We start from the raw sequence: 12765 nt of genomic DNA, 5'->3' as shown, positions 1-12765 counted from the left end.
TCACTATTACATTTCATTTTGTATAACATTTAAATTGGGATACTCTCTGTTCTACCATGCTGATAAATTGAAATGATGGTGTAAAGATCTCTAATCGTAAAAAATCGCTGTTTAATATCTAACAAACAATTAGTTTAACGGTTCCGATTGAACACCGGTCACGTCCTGCCCGTCTAACTGACACGAACAAAAGACATTTCGGAATCCGCGCCAACACGTAAGCTGTAACCTGATCGGTTTTCACACTTTCAAAATCAACTAACCCAACAGATGGCCTTAACTGTATCAACGCCTTTATAATATACAAAATATATTTAATTTGATAATGTTTGAAAATGTTTAAAAAGTTATTAAATGTTATCAAATTAATATTTACATAAATATGGATTTATTGATATTTATGCTATAACTATTCTTTTAATCACTAGAAACATATTTTTATAATGTAAAGCGCATTACGTCTCTTACCTATTTCACTGTTATAACCGGATTTACTCCAACGATTAAAAGATTTTGTGTTATTTCTTGAATTTTCATAAGTATTTATCTGAAACAACACAAAAATCATTATCACACAAGTTAAATTTTACAGAAGAATAAGTAAAACGAATACTTAAACCGAAACATTAAACTGCGTTTAATCGATAAATTCCTTAAAAATAATAATATTTCATCTGCATTAGTCTTGATTGTATTATAAAAATTCGTTCATTTAATTAAAATCTGGAGCATCCTCATACCAAAAAAAATCACGTGAAAATGACAGCTTCTAAGGTGCCGTCCATAAATTACGTAAGGTATTTTGGGGTAGGTGGGGTCAAGAATTTCTTTCTCAGGGATAGGGGGATAATAGATCTTATTTTACGCAATATTCTTATTTTTATTTTTTGATCTCGTTGAGTGGTGGCGTTTTGAATTTGGCTTCAATTTGGCAGTTTCTATTAAGTACGCTCGTTGTCTCGTGTAACGTGATAGACTAATAACGCTAGCAGAATCACGCTCTACACATTTTTTGTCATGGGAGAAACGCCGTGTGGTGGTTTCTCTCGTTTTTTATTAGAATAAATGCACCACTCCTATGGGTGTATAACACTAAAAATACATAAACCAAAATACATGATACAAAGTAAACATAAAATCAGTATTCGGCTTTTAGTGAAAACTAAACTGTAAAATTAGAAATTAGAAATAGTCTTTTCTTCCATATTTTTTTAACATAACTGTACATAATCGAACAGTGGTTTCTGAAAAAGCTTATCGAGTGGACATGGCCACCTGAAACCAAGTGTTAAAATTTCTAATTTCAGAATAAGTCTATCTTGATCGTAAATTAGACATATGGTCGACGCTGTGTAGGTTTTCTGTAGAGGAAAAGCAAGAAGCAGTTTCTGCCCGGTTATACATCGTCAGGTAGCTTCTAAAATTACCATGTTCAGTAAGTAGTTGAGCAGTAGCAAACGTTAAATCTCTAAGTAGTGATAAGAACCTACGTTCAACACTAAGAAAATAAAGTTTTGTTATTCTACCAATTTTACTGCTCAACTACTTTTACTGATTCCACTTTTGCATAGCGTTGTCATGAATATAATTTTAAGGCTGCTACGTGAGAGAGGGATGCGATTGTAGTCGAAATCAGTGTCCTTTGCAGCCGACTTAGCGTCAAAGTCGGCTTTTTCATTTCCTAGTATGACAGTATCCCTGTATGGCCAGAAACAAATATAAAAGTTATCTTATTTACAAGATTTTTAATATGGTGCTGGATATATGCGATTTTATTGCTATTGCACATTGAGAGACTTCTTTACAACAGATTGAGCAATACAATTTTTGAGAATATTCCGGTAGAGCAGGCTGGTTTTCGACCGAATAGGAGCTGCTCAGACCAGGTACTAGCCTTCACTACTTTTGTGGAGGCTGGATACCAAAGGCAATTAAAAACATCTGCAGTATACATCGATCTCACTGCAGCATATGATACTGTCTGGCGGCATGGCCTAATCTATAAGCTGCTTCGAGTGATACCCTGCTTAAAAATAGTTAAAATAATTGATGAGATGTTAAATAACCGACCCTTTCAAGTTGTCATGGGAAATTCGAGAAGTAGCATACGAAAACTAAATAATGGCCTACCTCAAGGCTCTGTCCTGGCACCACTGCTTTTTAGTCTTTACATAGCTGACTTGCCTCAAACAAAGGCAAGGAAATTTGGATATGCAGACGATTGGGTGATTGCCACGAGACATAAAGACCTTGCAATTACTGAAAAGATCCTGACAGAGGACTTATCAACCTTAGGACAATATTTTCGCCAGTGGAGACTTCAATTGAGTAAAACAAAAACTGAAGCTTCATGCTTTCATCTTAATAATAAGCTGGCAAATGAAGAATTAAAGGTTTACTTTGACAACAATTTATTGAAACATAATATGAACCCGAAATATCTTGGCGTCACTTTGGATAGAACTTTATCTTTTAAAACACATCTGATGAATTTAGCTGCCAAGGTTAATACCAGAAACAACATCCTCCAAAGACTATGTGGAACTACATGGGGTTCTTTGCCGTCCACCTTACGGATCTCTGCTCTTGGCTTGGTTTTCTCTGCAGCAGAATACTGTGCACCGGTATGGATGAACAGTGCTCACATTAAAAAACTGGATGCCCAACTAAATGCTACTCTACGTATCATAACAGGTACTATTAAATCAACTCCTATTCACTGGTTACCTATTTTGAGCCATATCCCTCCATCTGCACTCCGAAGGGACAGCACTTTGCTCAGGGAATATAGGAAAATATTGTCTAATCCACAACTTCCGATCCATCAGGATATTGATGACCTCAACATAAATCGACTTAAATCAAGACACCCTCCTCTTATAAGAGCTAAATCCCTGCATTCCAATAATTTCAACCTCACTGAATCTTGGAAAAGGCTCTGGGCTGATGTCTCTCCGGTGGACAGTCGACAACTTCCTTGTATCACAAAGCGACCACCTGGATTTGAGTTATCCAGAAATCTTTGGAGTGTGTTAAATAGGATTCGGACCAAACATGGGTTGTGCAGGGACAGTCTTTTTAGGTGGGGAAAAGTTGCATCCCCACAGTGTGACTGTGGTGCTGAAAGACAGACTATACATCATATCTTAGAAGATTGTCCAGTAAGATCTTTTTCGGGACAACTGAGTGACTTCTTGATTATGACTGAAAGTGCTTTAAATTATATTTCTAACTTAGATTTACATTTATGATTTGTGTTCTTACTTTTTCTGCTTTCTGTTCTTGTTAACAATTAGATGTGTAGCCATACGCTAAATAAATAAATTGCTATTGCAATTGAGATTTAATAGAGCTTTTAGGACAGATTGAGAATCACTGTACATGTTGATAGAGTTTTGTTTGGTAGTGAAGTGGCCACCTGAACAGCTTGGTAGTCAGCATCTTCTTCAGCTTGATAGACGGAGGTATGTGGGAAGTATCTGTACCTTCTAACATATTTTTGGCAAAATATGTCAGTTTGGAGGAAGATACAGGTACTTGAGCCGACAATGAGGGAGGTTTTGGACCCATCTGTGTAGATATTAATGTCTGCATGATTATCCATGGAAGAAGCGGATGACACCAAATAACCTCGTTTACAGGATGATGATTATAGATAGTAGGGTAATTGCAATGTGGTAGCGTATGAACAGCCGTAGACAGAAGTAAAAACCGTTGTTGAGCCTTGACGTTTGTAGTTCTGATGTAGTAGTTTAGAACATTTTCTACAATACATAGCGGCAAAGGAAGAAGCTCTGCTAGTATCAGAGAGGTTTGGTAAACAGTTCTGCAGCACTTTGAAATTCTGATGGCAAACTGGCTTTGAAGAGATAGTAGTTTACTTGCTACTGAATTTCTACTAGTTACATGACCACAGCCAGAGGCCGCGTAAAGTAGCATCGGTTTTATTGCCCCATTATATAGAGTTTTATAAGCTTTATTATTTAAACCCCAGGTGCACCTAGCACATTTTAGCAGCATGTAGTTTATTTTCTTGGCCTTAGCCAAAATGTTATCAATATGGCAACGGAATTCGGTTTTTCTCTATTCTCTCTTGTTTTATTTTGTATGACGTTTCTGTTTACACGTGCACTAACTAGTCGATCTGGCAAAGTTTTTTGCGTCTTTTGCGAAAATTAAAATTAATACAAAAATAAATATTATGACGTTGATTAATGATAATAATAATAATNTCACTGTTATAACCGGAATTACTCCAACGATTAAAAGAGTTTGGGTTATTTCTTGAATTTTCACAAGTATTTATCTAAAACAACACAAAAATCATTATCACACATGTTACATTTTACAGAAGAATAAGTTAAAAAAATACTTAAACCGAAACATTAAATTGCGTTTAATCGATAAATTCCTATAAAATAATAATAGTTCATCTGCATTAGTCTTGATTGTATTATAAGAATTCGTTCATTTAATTAAAATCTGGAGCATCCTCATACCAGAAAAATGACGTGAAAATGACAGCTCATAAATTATTAAACCTCAAAATACATCATATCAACCTCTCTAGTTATAAAATATTGAATTGTTTTTTTGTTAAAACGACACTGGTTAACTCAAAAGAATTTAAAATACAGAAATGTTTTTAAAAGTTTTTGTAAATTATTTTCCAATCCGATTTTTATGATATATAAAACATACAAAATATCCATTTCCACTCGTTCTTATTAACTATTAACACGTCCCCCATTGTTCCAGTTGACCATGTTTTCGTACAATCGTCGCTTCTAATTTCTTTCAAAATATTATCTTGAAATAATTTTGAGGCAGGGACGGACTGGCTATGTGGAAAATTCCACATGGGCCGTATACAATTTAGGCCGTTTTTTTCTAAATATGTACATAACGTATCGTTTGGTTAAGTTTAATTTTAAAAAATTTATTTATTTTTTTGTTAAGTAAGGTAAATTTCAATTTTTAGGTATAATGTAAGTATACTCGTATGTGTAGGCCTGTATCATTTTACTCGGCGCTACCCGTATCCGAAGTTAAATTAGTTCGGCCGATCTGAGTCAAACACTACATTAGCTCTATTCGGTTCAAATAAAAAGCATCCTAGGAGAAAAATAATCAAAACTACCTTCTAAACCAGTGTTTCTCAACGGGGGCGATATCGCTCCCATGTGGGCGTTTTTCCATGTTGAGAAGGCGATTAGTAACAATTTATATTTTGGGGGATAAAAAACAATTTTCTGGGCGGTATAGTAAAACATTATATTAAGAATAATTAGATATTTTATTCGTTATATCGTACAATAATTAAACAAATAACATTATACTGATGACTAGTCTATTCAATGCAGTATGAATCTGGTGTTAGCCTAGGAGTGAAGGGGGCGATACTACGTTGAAGGGGGCGACGCTTCGTTAGAGGTTGAAAAACGCTGTTCTAAACAGAGAAAATTGGTCATTTGTTTACATTGCTAGAAACTGTTCACCACTCCTATGAATCTTAATGGTAAACTATAGAAATGCGCGTTATTAGTTTTGTACCTAGCCACCAAAGCAATGATTGTAGTCATAACAAATTTAATGGCCACTTATATTATTTCCTTTATTTTAGGCAAGTAAAAATTGTTATTCAATAATAATTTCTCTATATTCCAAACGATTTAATTAAAAATAATATATTTTGTAGTGTGAGGCCGGGACCTCACCCCCTCTCCAACAGGAAACTGGTTGTCGAGCTAAAGCTAATAAATCGACGATTTATTTCGTAAACAGGAACGAGTGTAAGACGATTTAATTGTCGCATTCCCGGACCAAATTCATACGTCTTCGATCTAGATTAGGGAAGGTGAAAGAGAAAGCAACCGGGGAGAGTTCGACTGTCATCTTACAGCGAGTTCAAAGAACATTAGACCAAAATTTACGAGACCATCACTAAATATTCATGAAAACGCATTTAAAAAATTAAGCAGTATTTTAATACAGTTTAATCCAGTAGCTACTCAACACAATATTATTTCAGAATTGCAACATTTTAAATCGTCATGGAATATTTTAAAGGAAAATGTCAATGAAACTTTTATAAAATTAAACGAAAATGAACATTCTACTGATGATCAAGTAGAAACTAATAAAGATGCGATTATATCCTCTTACTGCATTGCTTGCAAAAATTGCTCTATTTGTTGTTATAAAATATTATTCAGATATAACATGTTAAGTGGCGCTTATTCTATACAGTACTTGGTCAAGCATACAAATATCTGCTATCTATGTCTGTAACACAAGTGTCCGGTGAACAAAGCTATTCTATGTTAAAATTAATTAAAAGCAGGCTAAGATACTTATAAGTATCTCGCAAGAAAATCTAGAAGCCTTCGTGTTAATGTTAGTGAAGAAGGATTTTTTAAACGTAATACATTCTGATAATGTCATTAATATTATTGCTCAACAAAGCAAACTTCTAAATAAAAAATTAATATTGTAGAATATAGACTTGTGCTTATTGTAATTTTTGTCAATGTTATATTTTGAATATATTTAAATATAAACAGAAAACATACATTTTTTTTTTATTTGTGGGCTGGGCTGGGAATAAATTTTCCACACAAAAATTTTAAAGCCAGTCCGCCCGTTTTGAGGGATCATTCAATAAAACTCCTTCCCTTAAAAACCTTGATAACTTTATAAATGATAGATACTATAAACAGGAAAGAAACTTACAAGAAATTCTGAAACATAATAAAATGCATAACTCGTATAAAATTTAATGAAATAAACGGACGTCCACTAAACATCCACTCCTAACCTCTTCTTCAGTTCTCCCAATACTTCACGTGGGACCATCTAATTTAAATTTGCCATGGTCCGATAGTTATAACGCGCCACGGTTTATTTGTTTCTTTTAAACATTCCAATAGGGCAATCGACTGGATTGTACCGTTTATAATTATTGATAGTAATCCATGTTAGTATTTATATCTCACTGCTGTCAATCAGCACCGTTAAATTTATTAAAATTGATCTATTTTTAATTTTCTATTATAAACATATTAGTTTACAATGGTTAAATTTTTAATAACATTTAAATTACAAATTTTCGAAAAAAAGTAAAACTAGAAAACAGTCGCGATTAATTTGCAACATTTATAACTTGAAAATATATATGTCTCTTTCAAACAAAAACTGCAAGTCAAGTGGTGAAAAGTTACTGCCTTCATTACAAAAGTATCGTTTATCTTCCCTCTCTCAACTGTGGATGGTTGACTTCACCGAATGTAGGTCAGTTTACGTCAATGTACAGTACAGTACTATCTACCTCAAATAGTGTAGACGCTTTACTCATTATTCCAACAATAATTTCAACAATGACTATAATAACCGATGTTATAAGCGATTATTTATTTACTAGCAGGTGGGCCCGACGTTGCTCGGGCAAAAGTAACGACAACAAAGATTAAGATTATTACGTTACAGTCAACCTTACCCGTTTTCACAGAATACAAGAGTTGGGTCCCCTTGTTTCCAGACTAATTAGAGAATTATTAGATGGTTCTAAAAATATGTTTAATTTCTCGCAAAAATAAGAAAAACTGCATCTGCGTCTTGCACGTCGCTTTCTCTTAACAATTCCATTGTTACGTAACACTTCCATTGTTGACACTTCCAGTGTTACTTAACACTTTTATTGTTGATGGAAGTTGATCGAAAAATCCCTTCTTAATCCTGTTCCTCTCCCCCGTGGGGAGGAATTTCGAAAAATCCCTTCTTAGGGTGCGACTATGCAGACGCGAGAAAACGAATTTTCCGAGTGAGCGAGAATATGTGGCGAGAAGAGACGAGACGCGATAAATATCAAAACCTGTCAGATATGTGCGAGAACCAGAAATTCGCTCTCGCCAGCGTTATTTCTCGCTTCTCGTTTGTTCATGGTTTTCCTTTGCGAAAACTAAATCGCTCGCAACCTCTCGCTCGCTCTAAATTCGCGTCTGCATAGTCGCACCCTTAGTGTGCGTTTTCGTCACGTACCCTAACTGTATACCAAATTTCAACTTTCAACTCCTAACCGTTTGGGCTCTGCGCTTATTATTATTATTATTAACATTATCATCAACCCGTCTCGATTATATATTAGATATATCGCCTAAAGCAGTATGCACACACGCGGCGCAGGAAGAAATACTCGGTGTCGCAAACACATCTTCGCTGCGCGGCAGCACAACCACACAAGCGGCAATCCGCTTACATTTCAGCGCATGCGTTCAGTGTTCAAGATGGCGAACGATACCGACACTGCCCCTATCCAGGTGTTTACAAATTTTGTTTTCTACGGCTTGCTTATTTAGCTAGAAGATTTTGTCGAAGATTCGAACGAAGACTTTGAATTAGAGATATTTTTTTATATCGAGAAAGAACTGGTGTACAAAACAGACTTATTCCTCGATTAAGTTCTCTCGATAAATAATACTATTTCGAGTAAGATTCGGTTTTGTTTTGTTTTTTGGATTAAATTATATATGATTATTTGTGTAGAATGTTTTTTTTTTTAAATTTGTTATCCTTTCCTCTTTATTCTGATTTAATTACCTGGATTAACTGCCTTGAACTTTCCACCATAAAAACACCACGCGGTTGTATTTTCTCACGTGACTACCAGACCAACCATTATTGGCTGACAGAAAAGCGTCTTGGCGGCGGTCGCCACAAGAGATAGAATTCAACCAACTTTTGCGGCAAGAGAAAAGCGTCATAAAATCGACTTCTGCGGCAAAAAAAGTGACGTCATTCTGCCGCTTTTACATGCCGCGCCGCATGTGTGCATCCGGCTTAACCCAAACTATTAAGTTTTGCGAGCGAATTTATGGCTGGATTCTTCTGACAAGACGCTTAGGCCTATTGGGTTAAATACAGTCAAACAATATAAAAATCGGGAAGTACAGCTGAAAACGAAAAATATAGCGATTCCTTTACATTTTGACTCCGATGATGCATTATGATGGGGATGTAGCTTTTCGCGGAGAAATCCCGACCGGACGGTCCTGAGAAAACGCGTTTAACTAGCGTTAGTCCAGATAGAAATTACCAACCGCANAGAACATTAACTTTATTGCGCCAGAAAGTTTCTGTAACCATCTTGAAAACAACAAGAATCACGTGACAACTAGCGGGAATACGATTGATGGCGAAATTTTTCTCGCTAGCTAAAACGCTCGACAGTTACGGTGCGACTATGCAGACACGAGCGAGCGAATTTTCCGAGTGAGCGAGAATATGTGGCGAGAAGAGACGAGACGCGATAAATATCAAAACCTGTCAGATATGTGCGAGAACCAGAAATTCGCTCTCGCCAGCGTTATTTCTCGCTTCTCGTTTGTTCATGGTTTTCCTTTGCGAAAACTAAATCGCTCGCAACCTCTCGCTCGCTCTAAATTCGCGTCTGCATAGTCGCACCCTTAGTGTGCGTTTTCGTCACGTACCCTAACTGTATACCAAATTTCAACTTTCAACTCCTAACCGTTTGGGCTCTGCGCTTATTATTATTATTATTAACATTATCATCAACCCGTCTCGATTATATATTAGATATATCGCCTAAAGCAGTATGCACACACGCGGCGCAGGAAGAAATACTCGGTGTCGCAAACACATCTTCGCTGCGCGGCAGCACAACCACACAAGCGGCAATCCGCTTACATTTCAGCGCATGCGTTCAGTGTTCAAGATGGCGAACGATACCGACACTGCCCCTATCCAGGTGTTTACAAATTTTGTTTTCTACGGCTTGCTTATTTAGCTAGAAGATTTTGTCGAAGATTCGAACGAAGACTTTGAATTAGAGATATTTTTTTTATATCGAGAAAGAACTGGTGTACAAAACAGACTTATTCCTCGATTAAGTTCTCTCGATAAATAATACTATTTCGAGTAAGATTCGGTTTTGTTTTGTTTTTTGGATTAAATTATATATGATTATTTGTGTAGAATGTTTTTTTTTTTAAATTTGTTATCCTTTCCTCTTTATTCTGATTTAATTACCTGGATTAACTGCCTTGAACTTTCCACCATAAAAACACCACGCGGTTGTATTTTCTCACGTGACTACCAGACCAACCATTATTGGCTGACAGAAAAGCGTCTTGGCGGCGGTCGCCACAAGAGATAGAATTCAACCAACTTTTGCGGCAAGAGAAAAGCGTCATAAAATCGACTTCTGCGGCAAAAAAAGTGACGTCATTCTGCCGCTTTTACATGCCGCGCCGCATGTGTGCATCCGGCTTAACCCAAACTATTAAGTTTTGCGAGCGAATTTATGGCTGGATTCTTCTGACAAGACGCTTAGGCCTATTGGGTTAAATACAGTCAAACAATATAAAAATCGGGAAGTACAGCTGAAAACGAAAAATATAGCGATTCCTTTACATTTTGACTCCGATGATGCATTATGATGGGGATGTAGCTTTTCGCGGAGAAATCCCGACCGGACGGTCCTGAGAAAACGCGTTTAACTAGCGTTAGTCCAGATAGAAATTACCAACCGCAGCTTAAAAAGCATTTAAACACAAACTTTAACAACCAATTAATGGCAAGAAGTCGTCCTATCACTATGCTATAGAAGAGAAGAGAGTGGAAACAAACTAATTAAACACATTGCCACTAATCCAGCGATTTTTATTAAACGCAGTTCGATAACTTTGACCTATTTTTATGTAAAAAACCAGTGCGCAATTGCAAAAAGTGTCTAAAGCATGTCGGTCAGGTTGAAATGTTAGAAAATTTCTGATTTTTTCAAATTTTTTAAAGAATTTTCAATTCTTAAGATTTTCTTACAAAAGCGCTACAAAGAGTCTAGATTATATCAAACCCAGGATTATATCATTAACCTTACTATATCTGTTATATTGAATCCTTTGTTAGTCCTCGAGATGATCCAAAAAAATTAGGAATTTTAATCAATTCTTCGTAAGTTATTGTCCCATCTCATTCCTACAGTCTAAATCTCATACGAATTATCCATTTTGATTATTCCTATTATCTACTTAATTGTATTTTTCTGTTCTTTGTAACTACAATAATTTCAGATCTGACAAAAAAACATAGCTTTTATATAATTGTTTTTATATAATTTAATATTTACAAACAACAAACCTTTGAAAGCATATGATAGTCCTTATACTTTTTTGTGCTCTTATCTGGACTACTACTTTATTCTTCTAATGACAATATTGTAATATATATAAATAATTAAACAATTTGTGTAATATATTTTAAAGTTGGATTGACAAGTGCCAGATTTTTTACTTAACCGATAGAAAACGAATACTATGACCAAACTGACAAATTTTATAGAAACTGTCAAAATGGCTTTTTTGTCCTGTCATCGAGAATGACGCGCCTATCTCGGTTCGACCATAAAGATATTCTTTCCTATTTCGTATTTTATATTTTAATATTTTAGTTCTTTTTCTCCTTCTTAAAGCAACGTCATAATCTTAGAGATACCATACTCAAGCGCCGAATGAGACTGTTGGGACTTTAATACAGCTGTAGAGCACACATATCAGTAAAAAAGACAAAGGAACCGTGTCTTTACATATGACCTTTCGCGAGACATAGGGTACTCCACGAAAATTACTCTGTGAGAAATTCGCCTCTGCTTTTTTTTCTATCTCCAAAATGCCCCACGGATGTGTATTTTACCTCAGAGAACACTACTTTTTACTCACCTCTGTATTATTATCGTTTCCATATTCTAAAGGTTCTGACTTGATTCTTACAGAAAACTTCTTATCTTCCGTTTTTAATTCTGTCTTGCAATTCTTTAATACAACAGCAAAATTTTCTTTACTCGGTTCAAAAGTAAAATCGAAATCTTTTGTATCTAACTCTTCTTTTATCTCCATTTTCTTAGTTTAGAATACTTTTGTACGTGAGCACTGTATTTAATAAAATAAACATTTTAAAAGAGTCCAGTTGAAAATTATATTTGCATAAATAAACGAATAAAGTTGTAATAATGCGAATCACTTACCTCTTGCAGTTGAACAGAGTAATATTAATCAATGTCAATTAATAAATTTTTTTATTAAGAGAAATTTAAAATTTAGTACATGTAGGGAACAAACTCAAACGTAGTGTTGTTAGTGTTATAGCACTAAACAAACGAGTAGAAGCTCGACGTTTACGTAATCGAAAGAAAGCACTTCTCCAGTCCACGTGATAATTTGTTGCTATAAAACTCACGTGTTATAAGGTAAGCAATTATTGTTTTTAAAACCGGCTTGTGAATATTTACAGCAAACGAAAATAGTTTTTCATTTCATACTTAAAATTTGTAAAATTTCTGTAATCCGTATCACAATTTAAATAAAAAGCAAATAAATTCTCTCTTGTTCGATAAAATTATTAAAATTGTTGTTAACGACAAAACCATGAAAAAGATAAATTGTTTATGAAGCTTTAACTAATTTTTCCAAGTATCCAGACAATTAAAATTTTATTGAAATAAAAACAGTATTTTTAAAGAGATGTAAAAATAAAATAATAAAATGTGTTATAAATTTCAAGTTACAGGCAATTCTACTTTTTAATATGTTTTTCGTTTTATTTTCTACATTTAAAGAGTATAAAAGGTTAATTTGAGTAAATGTGTAAGGAACCAAGTCTGTGCGTTATTTTTAGTTACTTTTATTTTTGCTTTTTATTCTATTTTTGTTTGGGGCTTATGTTTTGTTAGGACGAAGGTTTCCTCACCATTTA

General features: G+C 34.8%; 1 long non-coding RNA gene across 1 annotated transcript; it reads right to left on the bottom strand.

The window, feature by feature from the left end:
- Positions 1-4229: 4229 nt before the first annotated feature.
- On the bottom strand, positions 4230-12137 carry LOC111638296. The gene is made up of 3 exons (XR_002758839.1): positions 12038-12137; positions 11733-11942; positions 4230-4306 (listed from the first exon to the last, which is right to left on the bottom strand). It is a non-coding gene; the product is annotated as an uncharacterized LOC111638296 (long non-coding RNA).
- Between the last annotated feature and the right edge of the window lie 628 nt (positions 12138-12765).

This window comes from Centruroides sculpturatus, unplaced genomic scaffold, assembly GCF_000671375.1.
Source record: "Centruroides sculpturatus isolate CEXI.00-Female unplaced genomic scaffold, Cexi_2.0 scaffold1136, whole genome shotgun sequence".
Lineage (NCBI taxonomy): Eukaryota > Metazoa > Arthropoda > Arachnida > Scorpiones > Buthidae > Centruroides > Centruroides sculpturatus.
This window is presented reverse-complemented; position numbering and strand designations above follow the sequence as displayed.